The 17,848-nt window shown below is 42.1% G+C and overlaps 1 protein-coding gene across 4 annotated transcripts in view; it reads left to right on the top strand.

Annotated features, from left to right (window-relative positions):
* Positions 1-17,848, top strand: part of AOPEP (aminopeptidase O (putative)) — a 304,550-nt gene that overhangs the window by 218,631 nt on the left and 68,071 nt on the right. The window lies entirely within an intron of this gene.

Raw genomic sequence — 17,848 nt, 5'->3', positions numbered from 1 at the left:
AAAGTTAAATCTTGCGCTCAGACCGAATTGGACTGATCATCCGACGGAACGCCCCGGATTTCTTTCGCATGAAAGCCAGTGCGGCTGCGGCAAAATCCCATCACGTGTGACACAATCCCCTGTTAAATACCTGTCACCGCCGCGCAAAGCCTGAAAACGCCGAAAAATCTGATGAAAGTGCAGCCGTGGACCCTTAGTAAATAAGCCCCAGTATCTCAACATTTAAGAGCATTTGGACTGAAAGCCCACTCTGCAGTGACCAAAGCTCTCATTAGAAGAGAGAATCAGAGGAGTATGTTGTTTGGACAGAGGAGAAGCAATCCACAGTTCATTTTGGTTAAGAAAGTGAGTTTAATTTATTTAGATCTGTTGGGAAACTTTGTTTGTCGACAAACTGAAGAAAAACTGATCCCAAAGTGTAAAGAAGTCAGTAAAAGGTGGTGGAGGAAGTATCATGGTTTGGAGAATGTTGGAGTTGGACTTCCTCTTACAGCTACATGGCAGAGTGAATTAAAGCTTGAATGTGAACCTTTTTCAGTAACACTTGGTCCCTTCCTGGCATTCTTCACTCAATTAGCCAGCAATTTGCCCCCCTGTCACACAGCAAACCGGGTAAAGCAGTTCCTTGAAACAGAAAACATTAAAGCAATAAAATTGCCAACACAGAGTCCCGAGCAGCCCAATAGAAAGCCCTAATGGAAAATCCTTGTTAACAGTTATAGCTAAAAGAAACCCACAACAGTCACAGAACTGTGGAAATACTGGAAGAAGAGTGGAGCAAAATCCCACCAGAGCAGTGTGAGAGACTAATTATGTCCTGTGGCTTCAGCTGTGATGAAGTCATTCAAAGCAATGACCTTTACACTTCCTACTGATTGGTGATTATTGTGTAATTATGATCATTATGTTTTAGCAAAGTTAAGGTTTTATGTTAAGATTTTGTAAAACACTTTTCTAGTGGCAAGGTGTACCCCTTACAAAAAATCCATCAAATGTTGATTAATGGTGATTACATTATTTCTGAAAAATAAAATCAAGTTATATATATCCTTATCTAATTTTGATCACCTTTGTGTGTATGCAATGCCTATAAATTTTACATGCAGTGCCTCCGAATCTTGTATATTGCAGTATAGATATCAATTTCAATAGGATTTTGCCAAATAAATGTATTCAGTGTCTCATACAAGAAAGTTTTATTTCCTCCCGTTTCATAGGTGGTCTGTCTAGGTTTGTCTTAATATGTTATGTAATATGTAGAAATGACCAGGGATAGAAATGGGCCTGCTTTGGAACACACAGAGAATTTTTGGCAGTATATCCATTTCCATTACATTGATCCTACCCAGGTAAAGAGGAGTTTTGCCCAGGAAGCTACATCTTTTTCAATAATAGTTAAGAGATGTATAATTCAAATCAATTATCTGGGAGGGATCAGCAGGCACATGGACACCCAAGTATTTGATGGAGTCTGACTTCCAGCACAACTGGAATGTCTCAGATATCTGCGACACCAATGTCCTGGAGAGATTGACTAATTCAGAATTTGAGAAGTTGACTTTGAAATTCAAGACTGTACAGAATCCTTAAAAAACAAGGAATCTGGCCTCCGGGTCAGAGGAGACAGGCAGGACCAGCAAGGAGAACAATCTATGTAAGACAGTGGGGATGCCCTTGGCCCTGTGTTCCAAGCACCTAGCATGGTACCATTTTTTTTACATACATGGGTACCAACGCGTAAAAACCTGGTCTCTAACCCCTAGGTGCACCAGGGCATTATAGTACGTCCCCGGGGCTACATGCTAAGCGCATGTGAACGTGCTATAACGTCCTTCTTCTGGCACTGGCTCACGAACGTAGCCGGCACCAGAAGCAGCGGCTGTCAGCTGTTTATCACAGCTAACAGCCTGCACTAACACCCGCGATTGGAGCCGACTCCGATCGCGGTTGTTAATCCCTTACACGCTGCGGTCAAGCATGACCGCCGCGTGTAAGGGTGTTTGCGCTATGGATCGGATCCCCCGCGCCGCTTACCGGGGCAATCCAATCCTCTTCTGGGCAGCTCCGATGACTGGCATGTGCCCCGGAGCTGCCCGGTCTCCTTCCGGGTCTGACTGAAAAACTGTCTGAGCATGCCCGAGCAGATTACACTGCTCTACAATAAAATAGTATTGTAGAGCAGTGTATTGAACCTGAACCAGCGATCAAAGCATCGCTGGTTCAAGTTCAAGTAAGTATAAGTAAAAAAAAGTGAAAAACACTACACATTAGAATAAATAAAAAATAAATACATTAAAATATATGCCCCTAAAATGTCACTTTCCCATAAAAACAATTAACGTATAAAAAACACAAAAAACCCTGCATATTTGGTATTGACGCGTCCGTGACAATCTGTATAATAATAACAGAATCATTACTGGACCTGCACGGTAAACGCCGGAGGAAAAAAAAACGCAAAAAAGGTTTCGAAAAAAGATCATTTTTAATTAATACCCTATAAAAAATGCTCTAAAAAGTGATTTAAAAAATGTTATGCACTCTAAAATAAGCCCACTCAAAAGAGAAACTGTTCTCGCAAAATAAGCCCCTAACCAGATTTGTCAGCCGAAAAATAAAGATGCTATGCATATGAAAAGATGGTGATGCTAAAATGAACAAGATTTTCTCCAAATTTGTTTTTATTCAGTACAATTGAATAAAATACACAAAACCCCCACATATTTGGTATCCCTGCATCCGTAACAATCTGCATAATAAAACAGAATCATTATTAGAACCGCAAAGTGAACCCCGTAAAAAAAAAAAAAAAGCTCCAAAAAAAAGATAATTTTCAATAAATACCCTATAAAAAATGCTTTAAAAAGTGATTTAAAAAATGTTATGCACTCTAAAATAAGACCACTAAAAAGAACAATCCTTCTCGCAAAAAATAAGCCCTTAAACAGATTTGTGAGGCGAAAAATAAAAAAGGTATGCATATGAAAGACGGTGATGCTGAGATTAACAACATTTTTGCCAAATTACTTTTTATTCAGTAAAAATGGGAAAAAAGAAAAAATCTATATAAATTAGGTCTTTTCGTAATCGTGGCGACCCATAGAATAAAAATAATATACTATTTTTATGGTATGGTTAACGACCAAAAAAAAAAAACATAAAAATTTTCCTAAAAATTGATGATTTTCATTTCCTCCACCAACAAAGAGTTAATAAAATCTCACCAATTAGCTATAGATGCCCCAAAATTATGTACCAGAAAAGTGCATCTCTTCTGGCAAAAGAAATAAGCCCCTATAGGTCCACATTAAAAAAAAAAAAGAAAAAAATTATAGCGTGTACAATGTGACAATGCAAATCTGATCTGGATGGCGCTTCCTTCCCTTCTATGCCCGGCCGTTCACCCATACAGCAGGTTACCACCACATATGGGATGTCAGTGTTCTCGGGAGGAATTGGGTATCAAACTTTGTGGAGCCTTTTTTCATTTAATCCATTGTAAATGTTTAATTTTCCACCCAAAATGAGTGTATTGTGAAAAAACATTACAATTTGCAGACTGCGCCTCCATTTTGTTTTAACCCCTATAAAACACCTAAAGGGTTAACAAACTTCTTAAAAGTGGTTTTTCATACATTGAGGGGTGTAGTTTCCATAATGGGGTAATTTATGAGTCTCGCTATTATTTAGGCCTCTCAGTGTCAATTAGAATTTGAGCAGGTCCATCTAAATACGGGTTCTGGTGATTTTACAAAAAATGTGAAAAATGATACCTAAATTCTGAGCCTTATAACATTCACATCCACATAAAATATGTGGAATCTTAAAAAACCATGCCAACATAAAGCAGAAATTTGGGAAATGTAAGTTATGAATTTATTTGGGTGCTATGACTATCTGCATCAAAAGTAGAGAATTTAGAACTTTGAAAATAAAGAATTTTTCCAAATTTTTGCCAAATTTTGTTTTTTTTCCATAACTAAACGCAAAAGATTTCATCCAAATTTTTAAACTAATTTGAAGTACAATGTGTCACGAGAAAACAGTCTCAAAATCCCCTGGATATCTCATAGCGTTCCAAAGCTATAACCACTTATAGTGACACAGGTCAGATTTGAAGAATGGGGCCGCGTCCTTAAGGCCAAAAGAGGCTGAGTCCCGTAGGGGTTAAGATGTGTCTCTTAAAACGTGACAGTAGATGTTGTTTGTTTAGGTGATTTAAGATTTGCCCCCACTTTCCCTGGTTATTTACTAAGGGCTGTCATAGTAAAATATAAATATATAAAATATATAATGGCATTGGATAGCTGCTGGGAGGAAAGGAGGGCAACCACAATAGGAAGGTAGGCAGAAAAGGCAAGAAAACAAAGACGTAAAAAAAACAGACACATTGACATAAAGTAAGCCACGCAAATGTAAGTACACAAAATGCAGAAAAACTTGGTAAACAAATTGAACCACTGTCCAATCAGCGACTTGGGAGGAACCAACATCATTATTCCAACCAGAGATGTGCACTACGTAGGGAAGGGAGAAAGAATGAAGAAGGTCTAAACACCACATTTATTTTTAAAAGTACCCCATATGTCAAAATAATATAATTATAACCCTTGCAAACCTCCTTAGGGGGTGTAGTTCTAGGATGTGTTCAGGTTTCAAGAGCTTATTGTTATATTCCCAGTTAAAACCTCTGTCATTGCTGCCAATGCAGTGTAAATGCAAAGTACAGTGCCTTGCAAAATACTCGGAACAAGTAGAATACAATTGTGAAGTGGAACGAAATTTATATTTAAAACCTTTGTAAAAAACTGAAAAGTGGGACATGCAATATTATTCAGCCGCCTTAAATTAATACTTTGTAACGCCATCTTTTGCTGCGATCAAAGCTGCAAGTCACTTGGGGTATTAGGTCTCTATCAGTTTTGCACATCAGGAAACATTCTTGCCCATTCTTTCTTGGAAAACGGCTTGAGCAATGTGAGGTTGGGTGGAGAGCATTTGTGAACAGCAGTTTTCAGCTCTTTCCAGAGATTCTCAGTTGGATTCACGTCTGGATTCATGTTTGACTTGGCCATTCTAACACCTGGAAATGTTTATTTGTGAACCATTTTATTGAAGTAGCCTGATACTCTTTCCAATTCAATATGATTGCTTGACAGTGCTCCTTGGGGTGTTTTGAAGTTTGTGAAATCTTTTTGTATCCAAATCCTACTACCCCTTTCCACCTAGACCCTTTTTCGTTTTCGCGTTTTCATTTTTTACTCCCCAACTTCAAAAATCTATAACGTTTTTATTTTTCCATGTTCAGAGCTGTGTGATGGCTCTCTGCGTAACAAATTGCACTTCATTGTGATGGCATTTAATATTCCATGCCGTGTATGGGGAAGCGGGAAAAAAATTCCAAATGCAGTGAAATTGGAACAAAAGCGTTTCCACGTTTTCTTGTTGGGTTGGATTTTACGGATTTCACTGTGTGCTCCAAATTACATGTCTACTTTATTCTTTGGTTCGGTACGATAACAGGGATACCAAATTTGTATAAGTTTTATAATGATTCTTCCTGTTTATATTAATATCAGTTCTAGAGAAAGGGTGCGATTTGAATTTGTAGGTTTTTTTTAATACAAATTTTTAAAAACTTTTTTTTTTATTTTTACGAATTTTAGACCCCCTATGGCAGTGATGGCGAACCTTTTAGAGACCGAGTGCCCAAACTACAACTGAAAGCCACATATTCTTCACAAAGTGCCAATTGCCAATTTAAAGTAAATTATTGCTCCCAGCTCTGTCACAGATTTGAACATATTGGTGTCCTGAAGACACCAATACAGTAGAAAGATGGAGAAATTTGGATTATTATTGTAGCTTCCCTCGAAGGTCCCCTTAACAGGATGAATTGCAGGCCGTGAGGAGGGGCTTCAATGATAATCCAGCGCTGCCCACTCCTCCTTGCTCCTCCCTTACTCTTCAAGTCAATTTAAAATAGTGCTGACCATGGCACGTTCTGGGGTGCCTGTGACTGCAGGAGGTGGAGTCCTGAATGGTGACCTTTATGCTGGGTGATGGCCTGGGTGCCCACAGAGAGGGCTCCGAGTGCCACCTCTGGCACCAGTGCCATAGGTTCGCCACCACTGCCCTAGGGTACTTTAACCCTAGGTTGTCTGATCGATCCTACCATATACTGCCATACTACAGTATGAATGGGTTAAAACAAGACAGCCTCGGGTCTTCGGAAGACCCGGCTGGTGTGGATCACTGGTGTTACCGGTAAGTGTTTGCTGCAATATGCCGTGAGCCCTCTCCATGCACCCACACCCGACGTGTGACGTACTATTACGTTAAAGGTTACAATTCTCCACAAAAGTATCATGGACCTGCCTGGTGTGTTCCTTGGTCTTTATAATGCTATTTGCGGTTTTATCAACCCTGCACCCTCTATCACGCAGCAAGTGTATTTATATGGAGACTTCATTACACACAGGAGGATTATATTTATCATCATCAGTCATTGAGGACAACATTGGATCATTCAGAGGTCCTTACTGAACTTCTGGAGTGAGTTTGCTGCACTGAAACTAAATGGGTCAAATAATATTGCACGCCCCACATTTCAGTTTATTAATTTTTACAAAAGTTTAAAATATCCAATAAATTTCGTTCCACTTAACAACTGTGTCCAACTTATTGTTGATTCTTCACCAGAAAATTACAATTTCATGTCTTTATGTTTGAAGCCTGAAATGTGGCAAAAGGTAGAAATGTTTAAGGGAGCCGAAGACTTTCACAAGGCACTGTATCAGGTGCTCTTTTTGGTCCCTGGTTGCATTTCTAGAGAAATGGAATGCCTGCTATACCATTTGATAGATTCATTGCAGGGTTTTTATTAATTTTTAAATTTAAAGGTTGTCATACTATGCTATGTAACTCATCAAATTAGGCCTGAAGTGCCTATACTCCTCTTTCCTCTTTCTCTCACACACATGTAGGGTGTTTATAAAATCAGAAAACCTGACATAACTATAGAGCTCACTTTTAATAATGGCATGAACTGGGCACAACATATTGGGCAATAAAATACTGTGTTTTGTGGAATTATTGCAAGTTCTTTTTTGAACCAGCCCTGGCACATTCTGCACAAAATGCTCTTTATATCACTTGATAAATGCTTTGAGTGATGCAATTTCCAAAATGCTGTCACCTACGGGTTTTGACTATCAAGGTGTCTCATTGCCTCCACAAATGCGATATAGCATTTTGAATGCAGGTTTGCCTTTCAACAATGAATTTAAATTAATACCCTTTTGGGACCTGCTGTATGCTCATGCATTAGTTTACGCTCCACATATATGGTATTTCTGATCTCAGGAGAAATTGTGTAACAGGTCGTGGGTTGCATCTTTTTCATCTTCTTGAAGAAATGAAATTTTGGAACCCAAGCTCCAATATAAGATCTGTAGGGGTTCAGCTTAAATGTGGGGGTCGGCAATGACAAAGCTCTCTTGGACAGCAGGATTAAAGTTGAAACTGTGCATTTATTCCAGCAAAAACAGCAGTAACAAACAAAACATCAAATAAAATCCTTGACTGTCCGGCTCTAACTAAACACTTGGCGGCCCTCACTAGTCACTGGAGGGCTTCTCCCTGCCAGCATGAAACATACGTTCATTAACCCTGTGACACTCACGTGTGGCTCTCACAGTCTAGCTTCTGTGTCTCCAGGTAGAGAGCGACTTCTGACTGCTCCACACCCTTCTTTAAGGGATTGCACACCTGGTGCATTGTTAGACCCATTAGAAACTGGAAGCTTTTGCCAGGAGCGGTGATCACACTTCTGTCTCCACTCCAGCAATTAGGGTCCTGTACCAGGTCTTGAAAGAGACCAACACATGGAAAACAGCTTCCAGTTTGACCCAATTCACATTCTGGTCGCTGTAATACACATAAACACTCATTTTCTCTCCAATTCAATAGTGACCTTGTCACATATCCCCCCACCTCCCTTTGATCACAACCGTAGGTAGGATCACCTGACTACAACCCCCTGGGTCAAATTTTCCAAATTTTAAATGGACATCTTTCTTTTGTAACATGCTCACCGCCTTGTTATAAGGTTTCTTGCGTGGGATGTCGTCCATGTATAATGTTGCCTGGATAAAGCAGTTCTCAGGCTCCACATCTTGCACACACATAGATTTTATGGGCAAACAGTTTAGTCACACCACACTTCAAGCTTCCAAAAGCGACCTTGGACATATCAACCTGCAATATGGACTGCGTTGTTGGTGCCACATCATATGCACAGGATACATGCACACACTCCGTATGTTCCTCATGGATCTTAGATTCATGGCCTGAGGACAATACAATCAGCCCAACATCTTCTGAAGTATTTGTGTCAAACTGCAAGCAAGTGTTCTGATCATTACTCACACTCATCAGATGTGTATGAGAACAGCCAGTGTCCATGACAGACATACATGCATCACCACTATCCTCTTTATTGTAATCCTTACGATTCCCTGCATTTATAGGCATCTGAAAATCAAGAGAAGTTATTGTAGTAGACACCAGATTCACAAGAATGTAACCACTTCCATCCGCTACACTTCCCTTCACATTGGAAACCAAGGAATCTGCCTCTGTCATATCACCTGAATGTTCCATCAGCTCAGAAAAGAACACTTTCCCATTACAATTCTCAGGCACTCTCAGTTTGTGTATCTCACTCAAGGTAGAGGTCCTTTCTATAAAGCTGTCAGGACCCTCATCCTGCTCTGCAGCTTTATCCACAGAACCAGGGCTGAAATCCAAATCCATGGCTCCCTTCATCCCTTTGACATGAACAAGCGCTACACAGCAGTCACTTTCCCCTTCATTATAACTCCCTGCAGGGGGCACAATTTCTAGGGGTGAGATCTTCTCCTCTAGCACACTATTTTTATTTTCACCACAATCACGCCTGCCTGTGTCATACTCCATAACATCAGTAACAATGGTGACTTCTAGGGAAGTTATTCCATACATATCTGGTTGGGTACTGGGCGTTTCAGCACTGACATATGACATAGCCACCATAAGTGCACCCACCTCACTGTCTTTATCAACTGGAAACACACCTGCATCACTTTTGGCTTCATTCACACCATTCTCTGATTGTAATGACAGATCCCTGCTGCTTGATTTACTTAGTTCAATCAAACCTGAGCCCACAGCACAATCAGTCATCTCCACACACCACTCAGCATCACTTCCATCACCTGCATATGTGTTATGTGAGTGGAGGGTTACATGGTCAGTACAAATCACCCCACCATTTATGTTATTCTCCGTATTGTGGGTCTCATGGACAACATCCAGAAACAGTATTAGTTCTGGCCTGATTTTGGAAATCTTTTGGTCTGGAACCAAACAAACCCCTAATGGGATTCCACCCACAGTACATTCAAATGTCTTTCTTGGAAGTTGCACCTGTTGTGTCCTAACAGGTCCAGGAGTTTGGTTCCCTCTGACCACATCATACTTCTGATCAGAACCAGCAGAGGGTTTAACCATTAAAGGACAGTCAATGGAAACGTGCTCAAGCCTCTGGAAACACGCACACTTCACCAGCCCTTTGGTTAGCGTTTACACTCCTCCCAGCTCCCTTAAAGCCCCAAACAGTCTTACCAGGAACTCCTGGATATTTCACTTTATCAGGGGTTTTGTATCGGTGCTGGGTTGTATGTAGCAATTCCTCTGTTGCAGGAAATCGATCCCATGTGTCCATGCGTTTTTGAGGTTGGTTGCTTGTAGCAACAGTATTACTCCTCCTATATGGCACCTCCAACAAAACACTGGGCCTCTTAGCAACAGGACATCCTTTCATGCAGTGATCTACCTGTAGACATCCCCAACATGGCTCCTGTTGGTTGCCCATAGCATCAGTACTCTTACTCCTTGCATCTGGACCTTTAGACGTCACAGCCATTTTTATCGCAGCCGGTGTGGACCGCTGGACAACCGGGCACCCTTGCAAACCAGTATGGGACCCCTCAGTAGTCATCACTTGTGCCACTAAACTTTTTCATCATCAGCTGGAACATGGCTCGGTACTCTTCCTGCTGCTGGCGGAACCTCTCCTCCTGTTGCTGGAGCATGGCCTGCTGCTGGCGGGTCATCTCCTCCCGTTGTTGGAGCATGGCCTGCTGCTGGCAGGTCCTCTCCTCCCGTTGCTGGAGCATGGCCTGCAGCTGATGGGACCTCTCCTCTTGCAGGTATTTAATTAAGTCCTCCATCTTGGCTTTATCCTGCAATTTGCCTGCTGCTTTCACCCAGGATATATGCTTCTGGCCCGTAAAATTTCCACAGTGTTAAAGTTCATGCGCAGCTTTTGTCATGCAATTGCCGCTAACAACCTGCCCGCATCCTCCACCAATTGTAGGGGTTCAGCTTAAATGTGGGGGTCGGCAATGACAAAGCTCTCTTGGACAGCAGGATTAAAGTTGAAACTGTGCATTTATTCCAGCAAAAACAGCAGTAACAATCAAAACATTAAAAAAAATTCTTGCCTGTCCGGCTCTAACTAAACACTTGGCGGCCCTCACTAGCCACTGGAGGGCTTCTCCCTGCCAGCATGAAACATACGTTCAGTAACCCCATGTCACTCACTTGTGGCTCTCACACAGTCCAGCTTCTGTGTCTCCAGGTAGAGAGCGACTGCTCCACACCCTTCTTTAAGGGATTGCACACCTGGTGCATTGTTAGACCTATTAGAATCTGGAAGCTTTGGTCTGGAGCAGTGATCACATTTGTCTCCACTCCTGCAATTAGGGTCCTGTACCAGGTCTTCAAAGAGACCAACACATGGAAAACGGCTTCCAGTTTGACCCAATTCACATTCTAGTCGCTGTAATACACATAAACACTCATTTTCTCTCTAATTCAATAGTGACCTTGTCACAGATCCAATATATATTTTCACATGCTAGTATTCACTTTTTCTTAAATAAAAATTGTGAAGCCAAAATGCTAACTACACAATGATCTTTCCCTTTTGTGCCTAGTCAATTGAGTTTACTTTTTGGTCTTTTCAGACTTTTTTGGTTAACATTTGATTATTGTGCCACTTGTTAGGGGCTTCATTAAGAGGTGTTTCTATTATATAGGCTTTTAATGTTATTTAAAACCTTGAACATTTTAAAAATATTTAAAGATTTTTCATTAAGCCGCTCCAGTATGGCGGACGTCAGGTCCCGGTGCATGGAGAGGGCTCACGGGCATATATATGTAAATGTTAGAATCTATCAGACAACCTAGGGTTAAAGTATCCTAGGGAGTCTGAAAAATAGTAAAAATAAAAAAAAGATGGCAAAATAAAAAAAATGTGTACAGGAGGTTTTAATTTTTGTAATTGTATGAAAGGATTATAAAACCTATCAAATTTGGTATCCCCATGATCACACCGACACAAATAATGAAGTAGACATGTCATTTTGGGCACACAGGGAAATCCGTAAAATCCAAGCCCACAAGAAAACTGTGCAAAAGCGTTTTTTCACCATTTTCACTGTATTTGGAATTTTTTTCCTGCTTACAAGTACACGACATGGAACATTAAATACCATCACTATGAACTGCAATTTGTTACACAGAAAACAAGCCATTACACAGCTCTTTACGTGGAAAAATAAAAAAGTTATAGATTTTTGAATGTGGGGAGTGAAAAATGGAAGTGAAAAAACTAAAAAGGGCCAGGTCGTTAAGGGGTTAAAGTTATAAGCCTTCTAATATCCTTAAAGAATGAGTCAACCTAAAGCAGACATATGGTAAATTTTAGTCATTAATTAAGTGACATGAAGTACAATTTGTATCCTAAAAATAGTCTCAACTGGGTGCATTAAAGTGTCCCAAGGTTATTGCCATGTACATTTGCGCATGTCAGAATTTAAAAACAGACTCTGTTAGAATGGTGGAAAAAGTCTTTGTGTCTGATGTACAAAAGACATCTAAGACACTCCAAAAAGCTGGAGTAAGATCCTGCCTGATGATGAATCTGTCCCTATGGCAATAATAATGTGTATATATAGCAAAAGCCAAGCAGCACCCCAGAGGTCTGGTGTAAACAAGGTTGTGGTCTCCTTATTTCATGTGCAGCGACGTTTCGGCTACTGAGCCTTTCTCAAGCCAAACAATCAGTGAGCAAGGTGGGTATATATACAAAATAATGGCAGTCATGTGATACGATCAATCCCTTCCGCCGCATTGGCATAAACTCAATACATATACACCAGCATATACATCTGACATATGAAAAATACATTCACATTTACACTGGTACAGTGTAACTAATATCTAGAATATATATAATAAGATCATTAAAAAATGTTTGTGTTCAGCGGAGATCGCTGTAAAGTGCTATACATACACACATAAGTGCTGTAGTCTGTAGTGCCTTAAAAAAACAGCCATTAGGGTAGATAGAAATACCTCCATATGAATCGCATCCTCAGATAGTAAGAAAAATCCTGGAGCGTGTCGAAAACCCACTATATCCAGTTGGAACGCATCCCTGGAGCGCAAGCCCGGACGAAGTTGGCTGCGCATGCATCATCTAAGCAAAAGTCTCTCCTGTTGCCATAGGGACATAACAACAGTCCCACCGCATCTCAATATCGGTAGATCTTAACGGAAGGGGTAAGTATGTTTTTCGAAAACCTATTTATTGATGCAATAATCTGCTAGAATGAAAACAATATACACACGCAAGGTCACCTAAATATATAGAGAGGCAAAACCCAATCTACGAGACTTGCGTATATAACATTAATGTCTCTATGGGATATAGGTCTGGGATTCTCTATAAATATAAGCAAATCACAACTCATTGTGGAAATAATCATGCGCCTAGTAAGATGTAGGAAGAACATGATGATAATAATAACAATAATGTGTTAACATTATTGGAATTTGTTTTGAGAAATAATTATTTTCTGTCTGAAGATTACTTTTTTCAATTTAGGGGTGTGGCCAATATGGCGCCCACGCAGGGCCGGATTATAGGCGGGGCTCCCGGGGCTCGAGCCCCGGGGCCCCCACCATCTTGCCCCCCCAGGGGGCCCCCACCAGATCGCGCCCCCCCCCCCCCGGCACTGACTCCTCAGCCGCCACCCCGGCACAGGTGACCGCCTCCCCGCATATCCCCCTGCATGGCCGAGCCGTCCGCCCCCCGGCACAGGTTCCTGCCTCCCTGCCCGCCCATCCCGCTGCATTAGTAGGCCTCCTCGCCCGCTCGTAACCCCCCTCGCGCTCCCTCCTCCCCCGTCCGAACAAGCGGCCGCCCTCCGCTCCCCCCCCCCTTGCCCGAGAAGCTGCTCTCCTCCGCCCCCCCCCTTGCCCGAACAAACGGCCGTCCTCCGCTCCCCACCCGAAAAGCGGACGTCCTCCGCTCCCCCCCCCCACCGCCGGAACAAGACCCGTCCTCCGCTCCTTCCCCCCGCCCCCGCCCGAACAACGCCCATCCTCCGCTCCCTCCCCCAAACAAGCGGCCGTCCTCCGCCCACCCCCCCCCCCACCGGCGGAACATGCGTCCATCCTCCGATCCTCTCTCCCCTGGCGGAACAAGCGTCCGTCCTCCACTTCTACCGCACCCCCCCCCCCAGCTGGAACAAGCGTCTGTCCACCGTCCCGAGCACAACCCGCCGCCCCCCCCCCCCCGGAATAGGCGTCCGTCCTCCGCCCCCCCCCCCCCTGGAACAAGGGGCAAGTGCCGCTTAATCCCCCTCACCCCCCCCCGCTCTCCCCGGCCTAACATGCGTTTCCCCCCTCCCGTCCAAACCGCCAACCGACCAACCCCCCATGCCGAACAAGAACCACCCGGAACACCCGCATGACGTGACGGCCGGTCATCATCCAAAAAGGGTAAGTATACAATACATATGTATTTATCTGTGTGTATATATGATGTATATACAGTGCATGTGTTTATATATGCATCTACTGTCTATTTATTTATACACTGTGTATATATGCATCTACTGTGTATATACTGTGTATATATGTGTATATATGCATCTACTGTCTATATGTGTATATACTGTGTATATGTGTATATATGCATCTACTGTCTATATGTGTATATATGCATCTACTGTCTATATGTGTATATACTGTGTATATATGCATTTCCTGTCTATATATGTATATACTGTGTATATATACATTTACTGTCTATATATGTATATACTGTGTATATATGCATTTCCTGTCTATATATGTATATACTGTGTATATATGCATTTCCTGTCTATATATGTATATACTGCGTATATATGCATTTCCTGTATTTATACACGCATATATTTGTATAAGCATATATATGTGCACATTTAAATATATGCATATATATATGTATATATGATGTATGTTTATGTTTATATGCTGTGTATATGATATGTATGTATATGCTCTATATACTGAATGTGTGTGTGTGTGTATTTGCTGTATGTGTGTATATTCTATGTATAAGCAGCATGTGTGTATATGGTATTTTTATACTGCATGTATGTGTATATATGGTCAGTGTATACTGTATGTGTGTGTGTGTGTGTGTGTATATATATATATATATATATATATATATATATATATATAGTATATAATGTGTATGTCGTATGTGTGATGTATATATACTGTATATGTGCATATACTTTATGAGTTTGTGTATTAGTGCATAAATGTATATGGGTACATAAATGTGTGTGTATACTTGTATATATATATGGGTGCAAGCATACGAGTGTAGAAGGTGTGTAAATATCAGTGTATAAATGAGTGTAATTGTATAAACTGCGGGTTAAATGGGACTGCATATCTGGTAGGGGTGAAGGTATATATAAAGATGTGTTACTGGGGGCGAGGCGGCTGTGTGTAGCTGTGTTACTGGGGGTAAGGCGGCTGTATGTAGCTGTGTTACTGGGGATGAGGCGGCTGTATGTAGCTGTGTTACTGGGGATGAGGCAGCTGTCTGTAGCTGTGTTACTAGGGATGAGGCGGCTGTATGTAGCTGTGTTACTGGGGATGAGGCAGCTGTATGTAGCTGTGTTACTGGGGATGAGGCTGCTGTATGTAGCTGTGTTACTGGGGATGAGGCAGCTGTATGTAGCTGTGTTACTGGGGGCGAGGGGGCTGTATGTAGCTGTGTTACTAGGGGTGAGGCGGCTGTATGTAGCTGTGGTACTGGGGATGAGGCGGCTGTATGTAGCGGTGTTACTGGGGATGAGGCGGCTGTATGTAGCTGTGATACTGGGGGTGAGGCGGCTGTGTGTAGCTGTGTTACTGGGGATGAGGCGGCTGTGTGTAGCTGTGTTACTGGGGATGAGGCGGCTGTATGTAGCTGTGTTACTGGGGATGAGGTGGCTGTGTGTAGCTGTGTTACTAGGGATGAGGCGGCTGTGTTACTGGGGGTGAGGCGGCTGTATGTAGCTGTGTTACTGGGGGTGAGGCGGCTGTATGTAGCTGTGTTACTGGGTGTGAGGCGGCTGTATGTAGCTGTGTTACTGGGGGTGAGGCGGCTGTATGCAGCTGTATTACTGGGGGCGAGGGGGCTGTATGTAGCTGTGTTACTGGGGGTGAGGAGGCTGTGTGTAGCGGTGTTACTGGGGGTGAGGTGGCTGTATGTAGCTGTGTTACTGGGGGTGAGGCGGCTGTATGTAGCTGTGTTACTGGGGGTGAGGCAGCTGTATGTAGCCCTTGTTACTGTGTGGATAGTGAGCAGCAGGACGTGTATGCACACTGCACTCAGTGGGGGCCTCCACCAGATTTTGCGCCCAGGGGCCCCCACCAACCTTGATCCGGCCCTGCGCCCACGTATGCCAACATAGTGATGTGGGTGATGAAGGAGGACGCCATCTATGCCTCCCCACTCTTTGAAAAGTGCTTAAGGTGGTGGAGGTAGATGATGATGTCTTCCTCCTTTGGACTGGCACACAACAGGATTTAGAGGCATTTCATGTATTTCTGAATTCTATAGACAAAACAATTACATTTATTGTTGTCTTTTCAGAAACTTGTTTACAGTTTTTGGACATCCTAGTAACGACTGGGGGGAAGGCTTTGAGACAGACATTTACACAAAGCCGACTGACAGGAATACACTGGTCAGGTATGACAGTAATCATCCACGTTTGACCATAAGCGCTTTGCGGTATAGCCAATTTCTTAGAATCAGGATACCGTAATCACAAGTGACCCTATAAAAATGGCACACAATGGGGCACATTTACTTACCTTTCCGAGTCGCGATCCCCGATCTGGACTGTCCGACGATGATGCACTGTCCGCCGGAGTTAATTCTTCTTCCCGGTGCATGTAAGTGCTTGGTCTTGCAACACAATTCAAACGTTAAATCCCGCGCTTAGTCCGAATCAGTTGGATCGTCCGACGGCCCGCCCGCCAAACCTCTTTTAAATGTGGCGGAAATCGGTGGAATACCCGACTAACGTGTGGTCTACAGACCCTTAGTAAATGAGCCCCAATATGTGCAATATGGCTAAAAAGTTTCGATGTTGTGGTTATCCGAAAGCAGTAGTTGTACACAACATTGACAAAACCGATAGACACTCCAGAGCAGAACTACTTAAAGTAAAGACAGGACCCGTGACCCCCAAATAGAATTCCGTTTTTGAGTACATATAATGATCAGAGTGATGTTATTGCTAAAATCATCCATAGACATTAGTCTAAATTATTAGGGAGTAATATCCATGTTCTGGAACTTGAAAACCCACCACTCTTTTCTTATCGTAGATCAAAGGGCATAATGGATCGTCTAGTAGAATCCGAAGTGGGCCAATTTAGGGTCACTAGACAACTAAGCCTATCAGGCTATACGAGGAAAGGGCGTTATCCATGTTGCAACTGCATTAATTGCAAACAAATGGATAAAGGAAGGACTTTTTCGCATGGTGGTATTGAATACAATATTAAATATTATTTGACATGCGATAGCACATTTATGATATACATTTTGTCTTGTCGTGTGGACTCCTATATGTGGACTCCTATACTTTGGAGTTCAAAATACGCTTTAACCAGCATCGTTACACGATCCAATCTGGACGAAAATATTTACTGATCTCGAACACTTTATCAAGGCTCGACACACTGAAAAACATCTAAGGTTTCGATTAATTGATCTTTTACCTATATTAAGACGAGGAGGTGTTAGAGAGCGTCTTTTAAAACAATGTGAATTACAATGAATATTCAAATCAAATACATTAAAACCGAATGGTTTCAATGTTGATAATAAACCAAATGTGATAAAGCTAGACAGTGGCTGTGCTTACAGCTTTTTCTGTACAGAGTGTATACACATATTAGAGAAAAAGAAAAAGTTGAATTTAAAGTGCTACAGAATGTCTGATAACAAAAACATTTGTATTTCGTTTTTAGCTATTAGCCTAGCTTAACTGAGATATCATCTATGTCGCTATAGGTCTTCTGATCAACTCAATCCAGTGTTCATAACCACAGCATGGCTCTGGGACATGAACTAACCTTCTCCCATTTTAGATGCAAGAGCAATTTGCGCAATCACTCAAAGCAGCGGTGGCCTCATCCTAGGACACCTGTCCTCTGTATCTAAGGGACCATATGGCAACATTGTCACATAGTACATTTTTTAAATAACAATTGAGGAAATGTATGGATATGGTACATGAATTAAATGTGAATGCCCAGAGGAGAATATCTCTATACCCAATTACTGACCCCCATATAACTTAATTGATCCAACAGGTTGGAATTTAACTCTGTGAGGACATATTATTGCCCCATTCCAAACTCTGCAGCTGCTACAGTGGGAAGACAA

This window comes from Engystomops pustulosus, chromosome 1 (genome assembly GCF_040894005.1).
Source record: "Engystomops pustulosus chromosome 1, aEngPut4.maternal, whole genome shotgun sequence".
In the NCBI taxonomy this organism is placed as follows: Eukaryota; Metazoa; Chordata; class Amphibia; order Anura; family Leptodactylidae; genus Engystomops; species Engystomops pustulosus.
This window is presented reverse-complemented; position numbering and strand designations above follow the sequence as displayed.